Below are 9,982 nucleotides of genomic sequence, written 5' to 3' on the forward strand. Positions count from 1 at the left end.
TTAGAATTGCTTAAGCTTTGTAAAAGCTTATATATCCGGAACTCTACCCATTTGTGAATGGGGTCAAGTGTACTCCATACCTTTGTCGTATGAGTCCGCGTCAATTCCATTGTTTGCCTTTTTGGGCTCAGGAATTGTGTTAAGTGTTTAACAAAAACTTGTTTATCCGGCTGGATAAACATGCAAGTCTTTTTGCCTTTTGCTGGCCTATTACAATATTTGTGTGTGGTTACCACTTTGTATGGGTATCGCGAATGAAGATTTTGCCAATCTGTTTTTGGGATACCGCAAAGTGGAACACGCATTTGTAATAGTAATAACAAACAATAATGTATAAAATTGCTTATTCATTTATTTGCAAATGGCCTGCGGCCCGATAGGTTACATAAAGAAATGTAAGAACATGGCTTACATATAACAGCGTCGAAGCTGTTGTGCATTCCATGTGCGTGCGATAGGTTCGCCTTCTAGTGTTTGCATTTTGTACGCGCCTTTCCCTAAGACCTCTTTGATGAGGTAGGGTCCTTCACACTTGGGGGCGAGTTTGCCTGGGCGCTCGGCATTAGATGCCTCATTGTCGCGTAGGACGTAGTCTCCTGGGTTGAAAGTACAAACGCGGACGCGCGCGTTGTAGTACTTTTCAAGTTTGGATTTATATTTGGCCTCGTTGATGGTAGCGTTTTCGCGCCTTTCTTCCAAGAGGTCCAAATCGATCCTGCGTTCCATGTTGTTGTCTAGTTTTTCAATAGCCAACATTCTAGGAGAGGGAAGACCTACTTCTGCGGGGATCACCGCTTCTGAATCGTAGACTAGGCTGAAGGGTGTTTCCCCATTGCTTGTTTTTGGGCTTGTACGGTGAGCCCATAAGATACTTGGGAGTTCATCGACCCACCCACGCCTGGCCGTTCCCAACCGTGCCTTGATCCCTTCGACTAGGCTTTTATTGATACTCTCGACTTGGCCGTTCCCTTGCGGGTGTGCGACTGAGGAGAATATGTGCTCAATATGTAGTTCTTTTAGCCATTTTTGGAATTCGTCGGCAGCGAAGTTGGTGCCGTTATCGGTGACAATGCAAATTGGTAAACCGAAACGGCAGATGATGTGTTCCCAAATGAACTTCCTTGTTATCATAGCAGTGGTTGAGGCGAGCGGTTTTGCTTCCACCCATTTTGTGAAGTAATCAACCGCTACTATGATAAATTTAACCGCACCTGGAGCGTCAGGGAATGGTCCAACCACGTCAATTGCCCATTTCTGAAAGGGCCATGCAGTTGTGACGGGGACTAAGTTGTTCTTTGGCCGCAAGGTTTTTGGAGCATGACGTTGGCAGTCAATGCACTTGCGCAACTCTTTGACGGCGTCCAGGTGCATGCCGGGCCAGTAATACCCGACATTCATGATTTTGGCCACTACGATGCGTGGTCCAGCATGTATGCCACATATGCCCTCGTGTATCTCTCGGATGAGGTATGTGGCATCCTGGGGGTTGACGCATCTTAGTAGTGGCCCGAGGTATGATTTGCGGTATAAGATACCGTCTCCCATTTGATAATGGCACGCTTTGTATTGTAGCTTGCGTGCTTCTGATTTGCTTTCGGGAGTCACACCTGACTGTAGATATGCGATAATAGGTGTCATCCATGATGTTGAACCGTATTGAATGACGTTGACTTGGCGCAGGGGTACCGAAGGATTTTGCAGGATTTCGATGCGTATCTCCTTTGCCAAGTGTTGGAAGCTGGTAGATGCGAGTTTCGATAGTGCATCTGCGGACTTGTTTCCGCTTCGATTAATATGGCGAATATTGAACGAAGCGAATTTGGATTTTAGTTGCAGGACTTGCTCGAGATAGAGGATCATGATATCCCCCTTTGCGGCATAGTCGCCGCGTACTTGGCCTGCAACTAACAAAGAGTCGACGTGTGCTTCCAGATGTTGCACGCCGATTTTGACTGCTAAACGTAGCCCCGCTAACAGAGCCTCATATTCTGCCTCGTTGTTTGTGCTTTTGAATTCGAGGCGGATTGCATATGTAAGCTCTTGGCCGTCAGGGCTGACGAGTCGCAGACCTGCACCTGCACCTTCGTCGTTGGAGGCACCATCTGTGAAGAGTGCCCATGTCTCTGAGGAGGGTGGCGTTGGTGCAGGAGTTTGTGCTTCTTCGCATTCTTGGATGCGATTCACCGGTACTTCGGCGGCGAAATCAGCTAAGATCTGGCCTTTAATCGCGGGGCGCGGTTTATAGTGTATCGTGTGCGCGCCCAGCTCGATTGCCCATTTCGCTAATCTCCCAGAGATGTCGGGTTTGGATAGGATCGGGCCGATCCTGTAATTGGTTAGCACTTTGATGACGTGGTTTACGAAGTAGCGTCGCAACCGTCTTGAAGCGTGCACTAATGCTAGCACCAATTTCTCCATTATTGAGTATCTCGTCTCTGGGTCGTTGAGCATCTTGCTGATGTAATAGATGGGTGTTTGAACCCTCTTCCGCTCCACTATTAATACCGCACCCACCGCGTTGTCCGCGGCGGATAGGTATAAGATGAGTGGCTCATCCTTGCGTGGTGCGGTTAGAGTAGGGAGTTGTATCAAACACTCCTTCATTTCCCGGAAGGCCTGTTCCGCCTCTGCGGTCCACTGGAATTGTTCTTTCTTTGAACAGCTCCGCAGGGTCTTGATGAACGGATAAGACTTAGCTGCGTGGTTGGCTAAGAATCTGTTGAGTGCCGCTAGCCTGCCGGCTAGCCGTTGCATATCCTTCATCGATGAAGGCGATGGCATGCGCTCGATCGCCTGGACTTTCTCCGGGTTTACCTTGAATCCATCTTTAGTCACGATAAACCCAAGGAATTTGCCCTCTTCCATTCCAAACGAGCATTTTCCTGGATTGAGCTTTATGTTAACGCTGCGCAGAGTTTGGAATGTTCTTTCAATATCTGTGAGCATGGTATCTTCTTCCATGCTCATGACGACCAGGTCGTCCATGTAGATTTCGACACTTTTGCTTATTTGGCCGCGGAAAGTGTCGTTCATCAACTTTTGTTAGGTTGAGCCCGCGTTGCGCAACCCAAACGGCATTTTTGTGTAGCAATAATTTCCGGTGGGAGTCCGGAATGCCGTTTTGTCTTCATCCTCGATTGCCATTTGTACTTGATGGTACCCTTTGTAGCAATCGAGGAAACACTTCCACCTGAATGGTGCGAGATTATCGACTTTTTCGTCGATTTCTGGAAGCGCGTAACAGTCCTTGGGGCAGGCTTTGTTAAGGTCTTTGTAATCGACGCAAATGCGCCAGCCCCCGGACGGTTTTTCTACCATGACTGGATTGGATAACCACGTCTGGTATTTGACTTCCCGCAGGATGCGTGCGGAGAGCAGTTCTTCGATCTGCTCTTGCATCGCCTGATTTTTAGCTGACCCAAGGTGGCGTTGGCCTTGGATCACTGGCTTAATACCTGGCATGGTATTCAAGTGATGTTGCGCAATATCACGTGGGACCCCGGTCATGTCTGCGGGTGTCCACGCGAAGATGTATTGGTTCCTGAAGAGAAGCTGCTTCAGTTGCGCTTTGGTGGTCGGGGATAAGGCGTGAACCAGTGTGACCTTTTGTTCTGGGTATCTCGCGTTGAGAACCCATTTTTCTGGTTGGTCGTTGGGAGTGGGCCTTGCGACCTTGGTCGGACGTACTTCGTCCGACATCATGACGTCCCTGCGGGCATAGATTATCGCAACCCCCGATTCGGTTGGGAAACCAACCGCAGAGTGGGGGACCGACGTAATCATATTGAAATCTCCTTGAGATTCTCTCCCGAGGAGTACGTCATATCTTGAGGTGTGAGGTAAAACCATGAAGTTTACCTCTTCTGTCCTTGTGCGGTTTCCGCTGGAAAGACGCACAGGGAAAGTAATCTGGCCTAGGGGAAAGACAGTTTCCCCTGCGATCCGGTTAACGGGTAATCTACTGCTTGCAACCGATCTTTGTCCTCCTGGTCGAACTGGTTGAAGCATTGTTCGTAGATTATATCAGATGTACTGCCTGGGTCGATGAACAGACGCTCGGTGCAGTAGTGTGCCAGTTGGCCTGAAATGACGACGGCGCGCCTATCGTGCGGTCCGCCTCGGACTTTTGGAAAGACGACTTGCTCGTCTTTCCAGTCACATTCCGGCCTTCTTGCCGCTTTTCGCGGCCTGCCCTTGCCTCCGTGGATCATGTGAGTGGAAGCCACGTGCATGGTTCTCTTCCCGGAGGAGGTACCTTCGCCGTGAGGGGTAATGCGCTTGGTGGGTTTTTGCCCACCTGGCAAAAGATGTTGCAGTTTCCCCTCCTTTAAGGCGTGCTCAATCTCCAGTCGGAGACTGATGCAGTTGTTGGTGGTGTGGCCCGAGTCCTTGTGGTACTCACAGTAGAGTGTGAGGTCCTGATTTTTCTTAGACTTCATTGGTTGGGCCGGTCGCAAGAACTGTGGGTCCGCAAGGAGGACCTCACTTGGCGACATGGTGATCTCGGTCCAGTTGCGGTCCCGAGATTATTTTTTTGACGCCCGACTGTCTCGGGCGGGGTTGTAGTTCTTTGGGTCGAACGTGTTGGTTCGTGGGAAGTATGGTTTGGAAATATCGCGATTTCCAACGTCCCGATTGCGTTTATTGTTACGCTTGGACCCTTGGTGGGATGTTTCGGGTTGGGGCTTTGCCTTTGTCACATGCGGTTCAAGTGACCGCTGTGTCTGGGCGTATGTCTTGACCGCGGTCATGACATCTTCCCATTTTTTGGGCAAGCCCTCCTTGCCAGAGATGGTCATGATCATCTCTCTGTCTTTGACGGCCCGGATGAAGTGGTTTCGTGCCATCTGGTCTGCAACGTCACCTATCTCCAGGCACTCTTTATTATATCGGACGACGAATGCTTCGAGCGATTCGTCGTCCCTTCGCCAGATGTTTATGACGTCCAACGAATCTCGTTCGTGGCGTCGCTGCTGGCAAAAATGGGCGAGGAACTTGGTACGCAAGTCCTCGAATGAATCCAGTGATCCCACTGGCAAAGAATCGAACCATGCCCTGGCCAGGCCCGTAAGGGTCTGGGGGAAAAAATTACACTAAGTGGGTTCATCCCACTGGCCGTTGATGCCCGCACCCATGAAGATGTTCATGTGGTCGTCCGGGTCTGTCGAACCACTGTATTTCCCAACGTTGAATGGGAACTTTGTCGTGGTGACATGGGCGTTGGCAATCCGCGTGCCGAACTTAGAATTTTCGGCCGCTGCCTTTGGCCTGTATGGCTCGTTCGCAGGGCGCTTTGCCGCCCTAAGGTATGTGTTGCGGGGGTGACTGGGAGGAACATAGTTGCGTCCTCCCGGTCTGCTACTGGTGTCATGCGAATCACCGCGGTAGCTATGGTCGTCAGGGTCGGTATGACCGTACCCTTCGGTGTATGGTTGTTGGCCCAATTGGCTCTGAATGCCTGGGCCGCGTCTGGAGGTTAATCGCCTCCTGTCCTCGCCATGGGGGCCAAGGCGGGTATGTACCGGTCCTCTGGTGTGGGACCCGTATGAGGAATCGTCCTCGTTGAGGGTGTGGACTGAACAGTAAGACGATCCCCGTTCTTCACGTCGGCTTCTTGAAGCCGGGCGTGAATGTATCCTGCCGTCGTATTGTAAAATACGCTCAACAGGGGTATGCGGTGCTGGGGGAAGCCCAGCTCGTATATTCGCTTCAGTACAAGCGCGGTTGTATGCTGCGGTCAGCGTGGCTGCCTGCTGCTCGTACCAGGCATGAATGGTCATGCCTGGTGGGATCACAGATGGGAACTGTGATAAGTCATGTCCAAACATAAAGGAGGGGCTCCTTTGTGTGGACGTGCCGATGTGTCCGGGTTGGGAGGTCGAGGCATTGACCCCTACCGGGTTTGGGATTGGAGGATTTTGGTTATCCGCAGTGTTGTTTTGGTGATCAGTCATGATCGTGAGAGAGGAAAAAGGATGGTTTAGAAAATGCTAAGAGTAGCGGTGGGCGCCAATGATGAAACAATGGTTAACCTGGCAGGGTTAACACACTGGTCTCGTCAAGAAGGGTTAATCCCTTCCTCTCGAGGATCGCTGGCTGGATCACCGGTGGTTGATCTCCTGCACAAGCAAACAAGCCGTGACTCGTAACAAGGAGGATGGGGTGGGGGGTGCTCCTTGTTACCACTCTCTGGCGTGAGAATCAGTAGTTTGCTTGGGAAGCAAAGTAAGATAGTAGTGGTAGTGAGAGAGTTGTGAAGAGATACCTCAAACCTGGTTTGGGGTTGGTATTTATAGCCGAGGAGTGAAGGAGGATGATGATGGATGGACTGACGACGTGCTGCAACTTTTCAGGTGTGTCAGGCTTGTCGGTTATGGAGGTTACGCCACGTCAGTCCATTGCTTACGTAGCTCTGACAGGTAACTGCCATTGGTGCCACTTGCACTGTGGTGTCAGTACCACTTGCTTGAGTGCATAGGATGCGGTGCAAGCCGCATCGCTACGTGCGGTAACATCTGAAGTTACCGCGTCTCCTACTTGTGATCAAGGAATACGCGAGATGCGGTGCTAGCCGCATCGTCGTCTTTCCTGCATCCCTTGTCGTGACGAAAATGCCCGTATGGTGCGGTGTCAGCCGCCCCGCTACGTTCATCTTCTTCTATGCCTAAGGTAAGGCTTTCCTGTATTGATAGAAGTGTTCACCGGATGCGGTGCGATGCCGCATCGCTGTGAATACTTCCGTTTTCATACACCAGATGTGATGCTATGTCGCATCACTCTACCGTTCTCATGTTCCATGTAAGTCCTCCTTTGTTACTAGATAGATTGGATTCAACTCTTGTGCCGACGCGTTCCCGCATGGGCACAAGTAGGTTGTTAGCTAGTGGGGGTTTTGATAAGGGTAATGGTCACTCGCGGTCAATGCTGACGCGAGATCTGGGACCATACCCCTTCATATCTATATATTGTTTATTAATATTAAAAGAAATATATTAAACAAATTTAAATAAAATTTATGAGGTTGAAGGAAAGAATGTCATGTGTCATTATTTGTAGTCTTTTATTATAAGTTAGATTAGATAATAGAATTGAGAGCTACTAGTGGAGATGTAGTTTATACATGACTGTATAAGTAAATAATACCTGGTTGAAGTTTAACTAAATATTACAAAGAATAAAGTTTATTAAATTCCAGAGTAAATTATCTTGTGAGTCTCTGTGTTTTAGTGGTTTTAACCACTTAAGTCCAAAATGAAAATGTTTAACGTCCTGAGTCCCTATAACCACTTTTCTTAATAATTTGAGTCCAAATTTATAACATTGTTAGAGTTATTCTGTTAACTTCTGTTAAATTAGCAAATTACCCTTATACTTAAGAAACCAATTTATTATTTTAAAACTATTATTACATATATAAATTTACAATGTACATATTCACGCATATCACACACACTCTCTCCCTAACTTATCTTTCTCTCTCAACAAAAACCACCACCACCGCCACACCAAATCATCACCGCCACAACGATCACCACCGCACCACAACCATCACCATCACCACCGCCCCACCTCCACCACCATCACCACCGCACAACTACCTCCATCAACACCGCCGCACCACCACGAGCTCCGTACGAGAAAGAATAGGAACAAGCACCGACCTGGTGTCACCTCTCATTTGTTGACACCCCTACCGAGCTTCTTGAAGTTGTAGATGCAACCCTTGACCCTTACTAACTGTTTATAAGAGATTCCAGCAAAACATACTCTCTGGAAGAGATGTAAATAATTGGGCGCAAAACATCACCTCTAATTTATAATACATTTTAAAAGATATATAATATTTATAGTAGTATTTTTAACAAAATATATATCATTCATACCTGATAAGTTTTTTACGAAACTTCGGGTAAGCAGGTTGCTCGTCAGTCGTCACCCAATGACTTTTGGGCGTAAGAAGGTTCACCAACTTCTTTTTGTACGTACGAGGCATCACTAATGAAAAAGTTATTGCCATAGTTATCTTGTCCATACGAGGCACTATAACCCTCTTCATAACCCGGACACCCGTAACCGTAATCACTGCTAGGCACAACAACCTGAAAAAAACAAACCGTTAAAAGATGATGGTACATCAAACACCTAATTAAAAATTAGTAGATAACTGTTTATCTCGTTCAAATCTTGCAATTACTATTCACGAGGTACAACAAACTTAGAAAAAACCAACGGGTAAAAGATACTGGTAAATTTACTGCCGAATAAAAATAAGTAAATAAATACTCACCTCGTCCAGGTCTGCTAACAAAGATTTCTTGTGATGCGAACGAAAGCCGGACACGACCTCCTCCGCATGATCATCATTTACTTTCCCATCGTAAGAAGTAGGGACAACAGACTCCTCCTAAAACAACGGTGTGTTAAGTATTTCATAAACAATACAAGTTAAAAAACCATACTGCTTTCCGGAATAAACGTGCTCGTTTTGTTGCCGGACGACTCGCCAAAATTGTAATTGAGGTCGAAATAAGACAAGGTGGATTGAATGCTTTGTCGAAAGAAAGAAAGAATGAAGAGAAGAAAAAGAAATGAATCATTGGTATTCCTCTTCCTCGTTTATAAGACTATGGGGTATGGGGCGGGAGTTTGGGCGTGGGTTGGGGGAAAACGCCCAAGCCACCATCCCGGGTGGGCTTGGGTTGGGGCGTGGCCCTTGGGGCTTGGGTTTCAAGCCGGGCGTGGGGCGGGTCTAGCAAGCTGATATGGCGGGCTGTGAATGGCCAAACCAACTAGCCGTTGGGCTAGCCGTTGGCATAGTCGTTGAGGGCTATTTTAAAAAAAAAAATATTTCCTTTATAAATACCTTAGCATATTTATCATTTTTTTCACACAATATCAAACACATAAAACACAATCTTGCCATGAGTTCTTCTAGTTATACTGAACCGTCATCATCATCTGACGATGGTGCGGAAATATTTCTACAAACGATCGCGATGGTGGTGAAAGCTATCATGGAAAACGAAGAGGATGAGGAAGAGACTCAACAACCTAAACGCAGGAGAAGGTACATCGCTCGTGAACGGCATACCGCTAACGATTTGTTGGTAAGCGATTACTTCTCAGCGGAACCTAAGTATGATGAAAAAATGTTTAGGCGTCGTTTTCGTATGAGTAGAAACTTATTTTTAAGGATATCTAGAGATCTTGAGGAGAAGTATGTTTATTTCCAACAAAAACCTGATGTAGTCGGGCAATTAGGATTTAGTACGTGGCAAAAGGTCACGGCCGCACTTAGGCAGTTAGCGTACGGCAATAGTTCGGACATTATGGATGACTATTTAAAAATGTCTGCACGTGTAGCTAGAGAAAGTCTTCACAACTTTTGTTCGTGTTTTCTAGAACTTTATAGGAAAAGATATTTGAGAAAGCCCTCGTTCAGTGACATGCAACAATTATTGGAACATCATGCAGATCATCATGGGCTACCCGGGATGCTAGGTAGTTTAGATTGTATGAAATGGGCTTGGGAACTTTGTCCTACCCAATGGCAAGGCGCTCACACGAGTGGATTTCACGGGATGCTAGCCATCATGCTTGAAGCGGTTGCGTCCCAAGATCTTTGGATATGGCATACGTTATTCGGTATGCCAGGTTCACATAATGATATTACCATCATAAACTACTTGCCCCTTTTCAATGACCGGGTAAATGGTATAGGACCCAAAGGAACTTTCTTTGTAAACGGGGTTGAGTACGTGTATGGGTACTACCTAGTTGATGGGATTTACCCAGAGTGGGTGGTTTTCGTAAAATCGTTCACAAAACACAGTACCACAGATCCAAAGAGATTAAAGTTTAACAGGGTCCAGATGGCTGCACGTAAAGACGTCGAGCGAGCATTCGGTGTTTTGAAGAAAAGGTGGCGAATATTGGTAATGCCTTGTCGACTATGGGACAAGGATCAGATTGGAAACGCGAT

The sequence above is a fragment of the Helianthus annuus genome, chromosome 8 (genome assembly GCF_002127325.2).
Source record: "Helianthus annuus cultivar XRQ/B chromosome 8, HanXRQr2.0-SUNRISE, whole genome shotgun sequence".
NCBI lineage: Eukaryota > Viridiplantae > Streptophyta > Magnoliopsida > Asterales > Asteraceae > Helianthus > Helianthus annuus.